This window comes from Pseudophryne corroboree, chromosome 9 (assembly GCF_028390025.1).
Source record: "Pseudophryne corroboree isolate aPseCor3 chromosome 9, aPseCor3.hap2, whole genome shotgun sequence".
Taxonomy (NCBI): Eukaryota; Metazoa; Chordata; class Amphibia; order Anura; family Myobatrachidae; genus Pseudophryne; species Pseudophryne corroboree.
This window is the reverse complement of record NC_086452.1, coordinates 194,364,407-194,377,728: the sequence shown is the minus strand read 5'-3', so window position 1 is coordinate 194,377,728 and position 13,322 is coordinate 194,364,407. Positions and strand designations below refer to the sequence as shown.

The window sequence follows — 13,322 nt, the reverse complement described above, 5'->3', positions numbered from 1 at the left end:
AGAACAGCAGCGGCGGCACCAGTAGCAGCATCTCGCAAACGCCAACTCTTTCCTAGGCAGGCTACGCTTTGTATCACCGCTTTCCAGAATACGCACACAGCTGAAAACCTCTTACGGCAACTGAGGAAGATCATCGCGGAATGGCTTACCCCAATTGGACTCTCCTGTGGATTTGTGGCATCGGACAACGCCAGCAATATTGTGTGTGCATTAAATATGGGCAAATTCCAGCACGTCCCATGTTTTGCACATACCTTGAATTTGGTGGTGCAGAATTTTTTAAAAAACGACAGGGGCGTGCAAGAGATGCTGTCGGTGGCCAGAAAAATTGCGGGACACTTTCGGCGTACAGGCACCACGTACAGAAGACTGGAGCACCACCAAAAACTACTGAACCTGCCCTGCCATCATCTGAAGCAAGAAGTGGTAACGAGGTGGAATTCAACCCTCTATATGCTTCAGAGGTTGGAGGAGCAGCAAAAGGCCATTCAAGCCTATACAATTGAGCACGATATAGGAGATGGAATGCACCTGTCTCAAGTGCAGTGGAGAATGATTTCAACGTTGTGCAAGGTTCTGATGCCCTTTGAACTTGCCACACGTGAAGTCAGTTCAGACACTGCCAGCCTGAGTCAGGTCATTCCCCTCATCAGGCTTTTGCAGAAGAAGCTGGAGGCATTGAAGAAGGAGCTAACACGGAGCGATTCCGCTAGGCATGTGGGACTTGTGGATGCAGCCCTTAATTCGCTTAACAAGGATTCACGGGTGGTCAATCTGTTGAAATCAGAGCACTACATTTTGGCCACCGTGCTCGATCCTAGATTTAAAGCCTACCTTGGATCTCTCTTTCCGGCAGACAGGTCTGCTGGGGTTGAAAGACCTGCTGGTGACAAAATTGTCAAGTCAAGCGGAACGCGACCTGTCAACATCTCCTCCTTCACATTCTCCCGCAACTGGGGGTGCGAGGAAAAGGCTCAGAATTCCGAGCCCACCCGCTGGCGGTGATGCAGGGCAGTCTGGAGCGACTGCTGATGCTGACATCTGGTCCGGACTGAAGGACCTGACAACGATTACGGACATGTCGTCTACTGTCACTGCATATGATTCTCTCAACATTGATAGAATGGTGGAGGATTATATGAGTGACCGCATCCAAGTAGGCACGTCACACAGTCCGTACTTATACTGGCAGGAAAAAGAGGCAATTTGGAGGCCATTGCACAAACTGGCTTTATTCTACCTAAGTTGCCCTCCCACAAGTGTGTACTCCGAAAGAGTGTTTAGTGCCGCCGCTCACCTTGTCAGCAATCGGCGTACGAGGTTACATCCAGAAAATGTGGAGAAGATGATGTTCATTAAAATGAATTATAATCAATTCCTCCGCGGAGACATTGACCAGCAGCAATTGCCTCCACAAAGTACACAGGGAGCTGAGATGGTGGATTCCAGTGGGGACGAATTGATAATCTGTGAGGAGGGGGATGTACACGGTGATATATCGGAGGGTGAAGATGAGGTGGACATCTTGCCTCTGTAGAGCCAGTTTGTGCAAGGAGAGATTAATTGCTTCTTTTTTGGGGGGGTCCAAACCAACCCGTCATATCAGTCACAGTCGTGTGGCAGACCCTGTCACTGAAATGATGGGTTGGTTAAAGTGTGCATGTCCTGTTTTGTTTATACAACATAAGGGTGGGTGGGAGGGCCCAAGGATAATTCCATCTTGCACCTCTTTTTTCTTTTCTTTTTCTTTGCATCATGTGCTGATTGGGGAGGGTTTTTTGGAAGGGACATCCTGCGTGACACTGCAGTGCCACTCCTAGATGGGCCCGGTGTTTGTGTCGGCCACTAGGGTCGCTAATCTTACTCACACAGCTACCTCATTGCGCCTCTTTTTTTCTTTGCGTCATGTGCTGTTTGGGGAGGTTTTTTGGAAGGGACATCCTGCGTGACACTGCAGTGCCACTCCTAGATGTGCCCGGTGTTTGTGTCGGCCACTAGCGTCGCTAATCTTACTCACACAGCTACCTCATTGCGCCTCTTTTTTTCTTTGCGTCATGTGCTGTTTGGGGAGGGTTTTTTGGAAGGGACATCCTGCGTGACACTGCAGTGCCACTCCTAGATGTGCCCGGTGTTTGTGTCGGCCACTAGGGTCGCTAATCTTACTCACACAGTCAGCTACCTCATTGCGCCTCTTTTTTTCTTTGCGTCATGTGCTGTTTGGGGAGGGTTTTTTGGAAGGGCCATCCTGCGTGACACTGCAGTGCCACTCCTAGATGGGCCCGGTGTTTGTGTCGGCCACTAGGGTCGCTAATCTTACTCACACAGCTACCTCATTGCGCCTCTTTTTTTCTTTGCGTCATGTGCTGTTTGGGGAGGGTTTTTTGGAAGGGACATCCTGCGTGACACTGCAGTGCCACTCCTAGATGGGCCCGGTGTTTGTGTCGGCCACTAGGGTCGCTTATCTTACTCACACAGCGACCTCGGTGCAAATTTTAGGACTAAAAATAATATTGTGAGGTGTGAGGTATTCAGAATAGACTGAAAATGAGTGTAAATTATGGTTTTTGAGGTTAATAATACTTTGGGATCAAAATGACCCCCAAATTCTATGATTTAAGCTGTTTTTTAGTGTTTTTGGAAAAAAACACCCGAATCCAAAACACACCCGAATCCGACAAAAATAATTCGGTGAGGTTTTGCCAAAACGCGTTCGAACCCAAAACACGGCCGCGGAACCGAACCCAAAACCAAAACACAAAACCCGAAAAATTTCAGGCGCTCATCTCTAACTAGTATACTTATGGATGACGAGTGACTGATGACACAGAGGTAGCTACAGCCGTGGACTACCGTACTGCGTCTGCTAGTATAGAGATGATAATGATATAAAAAATATATATATATATCACTACTGCAGGTATATATAATATAATGACGGACCTGCTGGACACTGTCAGCAGACTCCTAAACTACTAGTATGAAGAAGATAGAAAAAAAAACCCCACCACAGGTAGGTATACAATTATGGACGAGCACTGACGACACAGAGGTAGCTACAGCCGTGGACTACCGTACTGCGTCTGCTAGTATAGAGATGATAATGATATAAAAAAATATATATATATCACTACTGCAGGTATATATAATATAATGACGGACCGGCTGGACACTGTCAGCAGACTCCTAAACTACTAGTATGAAGAAGATAGAAAAAAACCCCCCACCACAGGTAGGTATACAATTATGGACGAGCACTGACGACATAGAGGTAGCTACAGCCGTGGACTACCGTACTGCGTCTGCTAGTATAGAGATGATAATGATATAAAAAATATATATATATCACTACTGCAGGTATATATAATATAATGACGGACCTGCTGGACACTGTCAGCAGACTCCTAAACTACTAGTATGAAGAAGATAGAAAAAAAAAACCCACCACAGGTAGGTATACAATTATGGACGAGCACTGACGACACAGAGGTAGCTACAGCCGTGGACTACCGTACTGCGTCTGCTAGTATAGAGATGATAATGATATAAAAATATATATATATCACTACTACAGGTATATATAATATAATGACGGACCTGCTGGACACTGTCAGCAGACTCCTAAACTACTAGTATGAAGAAAATAAAAAAAAAAACCCCACCACAGGTAGGTATACAATTATGGACGAGCACTGACGACACAGAGGTAGCTACAGCCGTGGACTACCGTACTGCGTCTGCTAGTATAGAGATGATAATGATATAAAAAATATATATATATATCACTACTGCAGGTATATATAATATAATGACGGACCTGCTGGACACTGTCAGCAGACTCCTAAACTACTAGTATGAAGAAGATAGAAAAAAAACCCCACCACAGGTAGGTATACAATTATGGACGAGCACTGACGACACAGAGGTAGCCACAGCCGTGGACTACCGTACTGCGTCTGCTAATATAGAGATGATAAAGATGATGGAGATGAACAAAAAAAATATAACACTACTGCAGGTAAATATTTATATAATATAATGAATGACGGACCTGCTGGACACTGTCAGCAGAATGCGTTTATAGAATAAAAAAAAAAAACACCACAGGAGTGTTTGTTTAACTTTTTCAGGCAGACAATATACTGGTGGTCACTGGTCAGTCACACTGGCAGCAAAAGTGTGCACTGTACTCCTGCTATTAACTGCACCCCAGTCTCCCCCACAATTCAGCTGTGTGAGCAGTGAGCACTCAGCACAGTCAGATATACATGGATGATATTATCATGCAGCACACTGAGGCTGAGCACAGATATGGTATGTGACTGTGTATCGTTTTTTTTCAGGCAGAGAACGGATTATAAATAAAACTGGTGGTCACTGGTCACTATCAGCAAAACTCTGCACTGTACTGAGTACTCCTAATGCTCCCCAAGTAGTAAATCAAGTGTCTCTCTAATCTATTCTACACGGAGAGGACGCCAGCCACGTCCTCTCCCTATCAATCTCAATGCACGTGTGAAAATGGCGGCGACGCGCGGCTCCTTATATAGAATCCGAGTCTTGCGATAGAATCCGAGCCTCGCGAGTATCCGACAGCGGGATGATGACGTTCGGGCGCGCTCGGGTTAACCGAGCAAGGCGGGAAGATCCGAGTCTGCCTCGGACCCGTGTAAAAAGGCTGAAGTTCGGGGGGATTCGGATTCCGAGGAACCGAACCCGCTCATCTCTACACAGCACCACTATATTTTTACAGCATACAGGACAGGGCCACAGCATTCCTTTATTTTTACAGCACCCCTATATTTGTCAATATACAGGAAAGGGCCACAGAGTTCCTTTATTTTTACAGCACCCAACAGGGCCACAGCATTGCTTTATTTTTACAGCACCCCTATATTTTTACAGCACACAGGAAAGTGCCTTTTTATTTTTACAGCACACAGGACAGCACCCCTACCAGCATAGTACAGCACCCCTGTACAGCACAGGATAGCAGCACCGCTGTACAGAACCCCTAACAGCACAGGACACCTCAGGACAGCACCCCAGGACAGCACCCCTGTACAGCACAGGACAGCAACAACCCTGTGCAGCAGCCCAAACAGCACAGGACACCCAAGGACATCACCCCTGTACAGCACCCCTAAAGAGTACACACTGAACCCACCCAATGCCACCACCCACAGAGAGACAGAGGTCTGTCTCCCTCACTCTCCAAGTCCGGAGAGAAAATGGCGGTGACACGCAGCTCCTTATATGGAATCCAAAACCCACAAGAATCCGACAGCGGGATGATGACGTTTTTGCCTTGTTCTGGGATCCGAGTCTGGCGGGAAGTCCCGAGCCAGACTTGGACGGGATCGGATCCTGAACTCCGAGATACAAACCCGCTCATCCCTAGTGTGTATATGTGTATGTGTGACTGTGCAGCATAATTTGTGTAAGAATCACTGCTACGGTGGGCGTTACGTGTGTAAGCGTCACTGCTACGGTGGGTTTTACTTGTGTAAGCGTAACTGCTACGGGGGCATTACGTGTGTAAGCGTCACTGCTACAGGGGGCATTATGTGCGTAAGCGTCACTGCTACAGGGGGCGTTACGTGTGTAAGCGTCACTGCTACAGGGGGAGTAACATGTATAAGCGTCACTGGGTACTGGGGGCGTTACATATGTAAGCATCACTGAGTACACGGGGCGTTACGTGTGTAAGCATCACTGGGTACAGGGGGCATAACGTGTGTAAGCGTCACTGGGTACAGGGGGCGTAACGTGTGTAAGCATCACTGGGTACAGGGGGCGTAACGTGTGTAAGCATCACTTGGTACAGGGGGCATTATGTGTGTAATCGTCACTGGTACAGGAAGTGTTACGTGTGTAATCGTCACTGGTACAGGGGCGTTACATGGGTAAAGATCACTACTACAGGGGGCGTTACATGTGTAAGCGTCACTACTACAGGAGGCATTACGTGCGTAAGCATCAGTGCTGCAGGGGGCATTACTTGTGTAAGCATCACTACTACAGGGTCCATTGTGTGTATAAGCAGCACTACTACAGGGAGCATTATGTGTATAAGAGTCACTGCTACAGGGGGCATTATGTGTGCTGTCCCTTTGTAAAGTATGGGAGGACGCAAATTTATAGTTTGCAGTGGGCGCCGAACACCCTAGCATCAGTTCTGGCACAGCCATTGAGCCTGGACACAGCCCAATACAGCATAGCACAGCGAAACGCACAGCAGTGTGCCCCCTATATACACAGTCACTATACTGCACAGCCACTAACGTGTCTGGGCACAGCGCAATACAGCAGAGTATAGCGCAACACACAGCAGCGTGCCCCCTATAGCAGAGCCACTTGTGAGTCTGTACACAGCACACAACCAATAGAGCAGAGCCAGCGCAGCATACAGTAGCATGCGTTTCTGTGAAATGGCTCCTTATATAGGAACCAACTCCTGGGAGAATCCAACCTGAGAGCATGACGTTTGACCTCACAGTGGGATCCGAGTCTGGCCGAGCTGAACTCGTTTTCCCAATGTTCAGAGCAGCTCAGATTCCAAGCAATCCGAATTGCTCATCTCTAGTCTCAATGTACACAAATTTTGTTTAATACACACAAAAAATATATACACAAAAAGAAAAAGAAAATGGTTGTCATTTGCTGATGCTCAATAATTAAAATACAGTAATCCTTTCATTACATTAATTTAAAAGTCTTTAATCATACAGATCCGTAAATGAAATATATAAAGAGAGAGAGTGACATTTTCTTAAGACCGTGGGGGGTAATTCAGACCTGATCGCTAGCAAGCGATTTTTGCACTGCAGCGATCAGATAGTCGCCGTCTACAGGGAGAGTGTATTTTAGCTGTGCAAGTGTGCGAACGCATGTGTAGCAGAGCTGCACAAACTGATTTTGTGCAGTGTGTGCGCAGCCCAGGACTTACTTAACCGCTGCGATCACTTCAGCCTGTTTGGGACCAGAATTGACGTCAGACACCCTCCCTTCCAATGCTTGGACATGACTGCACAAACGTCCTCTTTCTGTCAGTCACCTTGCGATCGCCGGTGTGATCACTTTTTTCGCACCATCCCGTTGCTATTCACCGATCCCCGTTGCTGCCGTCCATCGCGCCTGCCCATTGCAGTGCATACGCAGTTCGGATCTGATCGCAGGCTCTGAGAAAATGCAGCCTAGCGATCAGGTCTGAATTATACTTTGAAATATTATCCTGTATCTTGCCGCAAGAATATGTTATCCAGTGCTGCAAGTATGGTGGTATGGGCCGGTATGGCGTACCGGTAAGAAATTCCAAACCGGTACGCCAAACCGCCGGGCCGTCCACCAAACCTGCATCCCGCTGCTGTGTGAGGGGATGAGAGCGCAGCTCCTCTCCTGCCCCTTAATTCTCTAAGATGTCCGGTCTCCAGCGGTGGCTGCAGCGGCGGCGGGTTGAATCTCAATAAGGCACCGGTTTGCTAGCTAATCAGAGCTCGCGGACCGGCAGCCGCGGCTCCTGATTGGCTGCCGGTTTGTGAGCTCCGATTGGCTAGCGAACTGGCGCCTCATTTGAGATACCCGTCGCCGGAGTCCAGAGTCGGACTTCACGAGCAATGAGGGTCAGGAGAGGTGCACGCTGTGCTCTCCTCCTCTCACATAGAAGAAACAACAGAGGCAGCGGTGAGCAGGTGGGGAGGGGTACACAGTGGGGCATTGTATATCTGGCACAGTGGGGCATTGTATATGTGGCACTCTGGGGCATTGTATATCTGGCACAGTGGGACATTGTATATCTGGCACAGTGGGGCATTGTATATCTGGCACTCTGGGGCAACGTATAGCTGGCACAGTGGAGCATTGTATATCTGGCACTCTGGGGCAATGTTTATCTGGCACAGTGGGGCATTGTATATCTGGCACAGTGGGGCAATGTATATCTGGCACAGTGGGGCAATGTATATCTGGCACAGAGGGGCAATGTATATCTGGCACAGAGGGGCAATGTATATCTGGCACAGAGGGGCAATGTATATCTGGCACTCTGGGGCAATGTATATCTGGCACTCTGGGGCAATGTATATCTGGCACTCTGGGGCAACGTATATCTGGCACTGTGGGGCAATGTGTATCTGGCACTAGTGGGGTCATATGTGTATCTGGTCCCCCCATATGTGTATCACGCCGCCATTTTCATTGGCCACGCCCTATGTGGCATTTGACCACACCAATTTTTTTATGCTCGCGCCTTCGGCACGCGCACACATTACCTATAAGACATTTTTTCTACTTGCACCACTGATGTTATCACAGACCTTTATATTATTTCAAAGACTAATAACAAACATATCCTTTCAAAGATACTGACAGCAATATTTGTGATGAGATTGAACCACATAGACTGTTATATGACACAAGATATTATTTCAAAGTACATACTGTCACGGTCTTAAGAAAATGTTGGAAAAATAACCATTTAGGCATCATTATTTGTGAATGTTTTTATTTAAATCTCTAGTATTCTTGGATGATAAACAATTTGATTTAAGACAATCCAAATAAAATATAGATATGAATTGCCCGTACATGAGCTCCTTGCGACATTGTGTTTTAATGCACATTTCTAACACTTTGAAGCTTAAACACTCTATCTTTTTACATATTTCACTGATTGACTTATTGGATGAAAGACTTTTAAATTAATGTAATAAAGGATATACTGTATTTTATTTATTGTGCATCAGCAAATGACAACCCTTTTCTTTTTCTTTTTGTGAATGGCCCTGGATCATGCAGAGTGCAAAATATGCAAAAGACATCAGCAAATTAGAATTTTGCATCAGCCCCATAATAAGTAACCAAAAGGTATTAGTCATATCATATTTAGGAGAAATATTGGTAATGGATGTACAAGTAACCGACGGTCCCTGCATCAGTGACATTTCTATTAGTGCTAGTCTCCAGACCAATCTATACACAGAGGTCTGTCTGCAGCTCCAGCAAGTGTAACAGAAATACAAAATCAGCTTTTATATATATATATATATATATATATACATATACATACGTACACATGTACATACATATACATACACACACACACTCGTAATATAACTTAACTGAATTTTTACCAGGTTTAATCTCCAATAGCCAAAGTACAGATTATTCTGAAATACTGTACAGACTTTTTTGAGCGTAACTGAGATAGTAAAACCTTATATTTTTGATGTCTCAATGTACTATACACAAACTTTGTTTAATGCACACAATTATTCAAAATATTGTATCAAATTACCTTCAGACTGTGTGTATAACATGTATATGAAACATAAATGAATTTTATGTATGTACACAAATTTTGTTTCATGCAGAAAACGATTAAACATGTTGTATAAAAATTACCTTCAGGCTGTGTGCATAAGGTGTATATGAAACATAAATGCATTCTATTTTTAGACTTGTGTCCCATCCCCAAGATGTCACATTATGGTATGCACATATTCCAAAATACAGGAAAATCCAATATCCAAAATACCTCTGACCCCAAGCATTTTGGATATGGGAGACTCGACGTGTGTGTGTGTGTGTGTGTGTGTGTGTGTGTGTGTGTGTGTGTGTGTGTGTGTGTGTGTGTGTGTGTGTTTTGTGAGCATTTGCACCTTGAAAAAAACGCCTGTGAGGCATTGAAACGTTGTTTTTTTTAATCATGCTTCTATTCACGATTTAACTTATAATTATTGGGTTTGTTCACAAAAAACAGTTGAGTGCTGCCTGGTTCCTTATATAGAGGAAGACAGGCCAGTCTGCCTCAGGGAACCTAATCTTCCACTGTGCAATTCAAGGAAGGCACCTCGGTGGTTGCTTTATCAGTCAGTGCCTGTTACAACTCTCTCTCTCTCTATATATATATATATATATATATATATATATATATATATATATATTATATCATACAAGTTTCCTCATGTTAGGTTAAATCATGAGTTTATGTATGTTAGATTAATGTACCCCATGATATATATATATATATATATATATATATACATACAGATGTGTCCCCACTTATCCTACATATAATAGCCTTCTGTGATGCGTATATGTGCACCTTGCCGTGAATAGTCGCAGCGGCTGCACACACCATTGATTGCAATAGGAGCAGGTGTGTAGGCACATGCCTGCAAATAGTTGCTGCATACTATTCATGGCAAACGAATCCTGCTCTCATACTCTGCTCGCACTTTACTGTAGCAACAGCAGCCAAATGATAACAGAATGTAAGGTACTGTAGCCAGTGTTTTTACATACCGTGCCCCCTTAAATAACAAGTACAGTACCAAAATGTACAATGAATGTGAGCAAACAAGCTGTTCAGAACAGTACACTAATATAACATATGTAAATATTTACTATACATCTACCTATATCTCTCTCAATATCTATCTATCTATATATATATATATATCTATATATATATATATATATATATATGCACACACACACATATATACACACACACACACACACACACACACACACACACACACACACACACAAAGTGTAGTCCGGCTTAATTGTTGATAATAGCTCCGGTGCCCTCTGAATATGTTGCAATAGAGAAAAAGTCAGTGGCACTCGAATTCTTGAAAAACCTAGATATCTTAAGTGAAAAAAAACATACCAATGTTTCGGGGCATCACGCACCCCTTTGTCAAGGTGAGCAAGTAAAGTTTACCTGTTTACCTTGACAAAGGAGCATGTGGTGCCCCAAAATGTTTTTTGTGTCTTATACCCCTTTAAGACATCCCGGGTAATTTGCATTCAGACATACCAAAATCCCGGCTTGATGTGCGTTCACTGGATTTTGATGCATTTCTGAAAGGGAACATTTATTTATTTATTTAACATTTATTTAAGGGTGCCATTTATTTTTTCCTTTCTCTCTCTCTATGTACTATATACATATATTATGAGTTTACGTTTGCTTGGTTAGTGTATCCCATTTTCTGAATTTTTACCACAGGATTTTTATAAATCAACCAATGGAAGGCATTGTATTTTATGTGCACTGTATGGTTGAGGCACACTAGCAGAATTAACAGATTTTCATTTCTTTATTACATTTGCATACAGTAATTCCATGACATCATTTTTCATTACATGTACATAGTTTCATTTTATACAATTTCCTGAATAAGCCACCCCTGATATTTTCCTAATAATACTAATTTTCACATCATTTGCTTTAGATAACTAACCACACAGATGGAAAATAACACATGATTTTGCACCACTCACTTGAAATACGCCTTCTCAGCTGAATGCTGCACACTCCAGTGCAGAAAAGCACAGGTAAGGGAGAGTGGTGATGTGTTGTTGTTTTACGGTCTGCAGCAGCAATAGTTTTCTAATCACAGGTGTCAGTAATGAGATTAGAGTCTGTGCTAGTTTTTATCCTTCACCTCAGAGGGTGGGGTTTATGTATATAAAGCTGTTGAGAGAAACTGCTCTCTAGGTTTATTGATAAAACCCCATTGTTGTTTCTTTTCTTCAACAGCAAAAAAAAATCCTACACTTTGGTTGAAGGAATGACTAACGATAATACATAAAAAAAACACACGGAGGCACAATGATAAGGGAACAGAAGAGAGGTTGGTGGTGCCAGTTCAGCATGTGTGTTCCCAGAAAAGGGGCGTGCCCTCACTAGAAGGGGGATGGCCTCACAAGATTTGCCATCCCCATAAGCCACACCCCTCATTTTTGTGGCACTTGGGGCATGCAGTACATATGGTACAAAAAACAAGGCCATCACTAGTGGTGGATCCAGAGATGGGGCTGCAGTGCACTCTAAACTTCAAATAGGGGAGCCGGGACATACTGGCAGTTGGTGTGGCTCCCCTATTTGAATTTTGGACTGTGCTGCAGCCCCACCTCTGGAGCTGCCACTGGCCATCACCCTTATCTGCTTGCCATGCTGTGAATCTGGTCTCCTGGTCAATGACCATGTCCTCCAGGTGGATGTTCCAAGTAGTAGCAGTAGTGGAACTAGTGTGTGGGGGCCCCCTCGATCCCATCCCCAAATTAGAGTATTTGCCCGCATCAAAGTGGGAATGAGGGATGGCCTTATGGCAAATAGGGTGTTAGTATTATTAATGTATAGTGCAAAATAGACTTCAGTCAAATCAGGTTGACTATTATGCATTGTACATGAATAATAATGACACCGTGTGGAGTGCTGTGTATGTAGTGAATGGGTCAGATGACACAACAGAAGTGTGTATGGGGTGGGCTGAGATTCTGAAGGTTCTTTACTTACCTTGGCCCATGCCATAACTGCAGCACATGGATGTGGTTCCTCCTCTCCTCCCCTGGTGACAAGAGAAAGACTGTCTGAGAGAAGCAGAGTGGAAGAGCTGGGGATTCAGAGAAATTAGGGGAGGAGAGGTGGGAGGGGCCCCCTCACCCTTCTCTATCAGGGGGAAGCTAGCCTTTATGTCAAAGTCTCATTACAGCGATCCCCAGATTAGTTAATAGTAGTCACCTTTTACCTATATGAACACCATATACAGTGGTGCACGGAGGGGGATTTTTGAGTACCCAGAAACCCCCCCTGATGGACCAAATTAATTTTATTGCTGATCGCGGATCACAAATGTAGCTTTGCCCACTCACTGCATTATGCTCCGCCAACTCACTTGCATTTTCCTGCAATTTGCGGGACCTCTGGGTAGAGCTTCACGCACTGACCTCACTCAGCCGTGGCAGGAGAACCAGAGCTAATGGTCCAAGTCTTGTGAGGCTTGCTAATCTGAATGAGACCACACAGACTGATCCCTTCCTAGCTGACCTCGGTAAGGAACTTTTGCCTTCAAGCAACCATTACTTCATATTCATAAGGACTTTAAACACAGTATACCAACATTTTTGTACATGTGCACCGATTTATTGGGTCTATGCATTAATATATATATATATATATATATATATTGTGGCGGGAGAAGTACTTTGCCACCTGTAAGCTACACATAGTGTCCTGGGGGTGGATGGGAAGTGTGGATGGACCGGGTTCCCATCCATTTGGCCCAGACCAGGTCTTATAGGCTTCTTAGCACAAGAAGCTGCTTCATCAGCCAGCACCTGGGTTCTGGGTTTAAAGCAGAGTCTCTCCCATGAGTCAGGGCTCCTGAAGGCAGTTAGTTGTCCAGGTGATAGGCCTGCTAGGGACAGTGGGATCCGTAGGGCTGGGCACTAGTGTCAGGATGCCGGGACATGGAGGGTTCCTTATTAAGTAACAGGGAGTGAGGCAGGTCCTAACCTATCTGGTAGTT

General features: G+C 44.6%; 1 protein-coding gene across 3 annotated transcripts in view; it reads right to left on the bottom strand.

Moving 5' to 3' along the window:
• Window positions 1-11,373, bottom strand: part of LOC134956875 (putative ferric-chelate reductase 1) — a 234,925-nt gene extending 223,552 nt beyond the window's left edge. For all 3 annotated transcript variants that reach the window (XM_063938760.1, XM_063938759.1, XM_063938761.1), the window contains exon 1: window positions 11,293-11,373. The gene's annotated coding sequence lies outside the window, so the exon portion shown is untranslated. The remainder of the gene's footprint in view (window positions 1-11,292) is intronic.
• Between the last annotated feature and the right edge of the window lie 1,949 nt (window positions 11,374-13,322).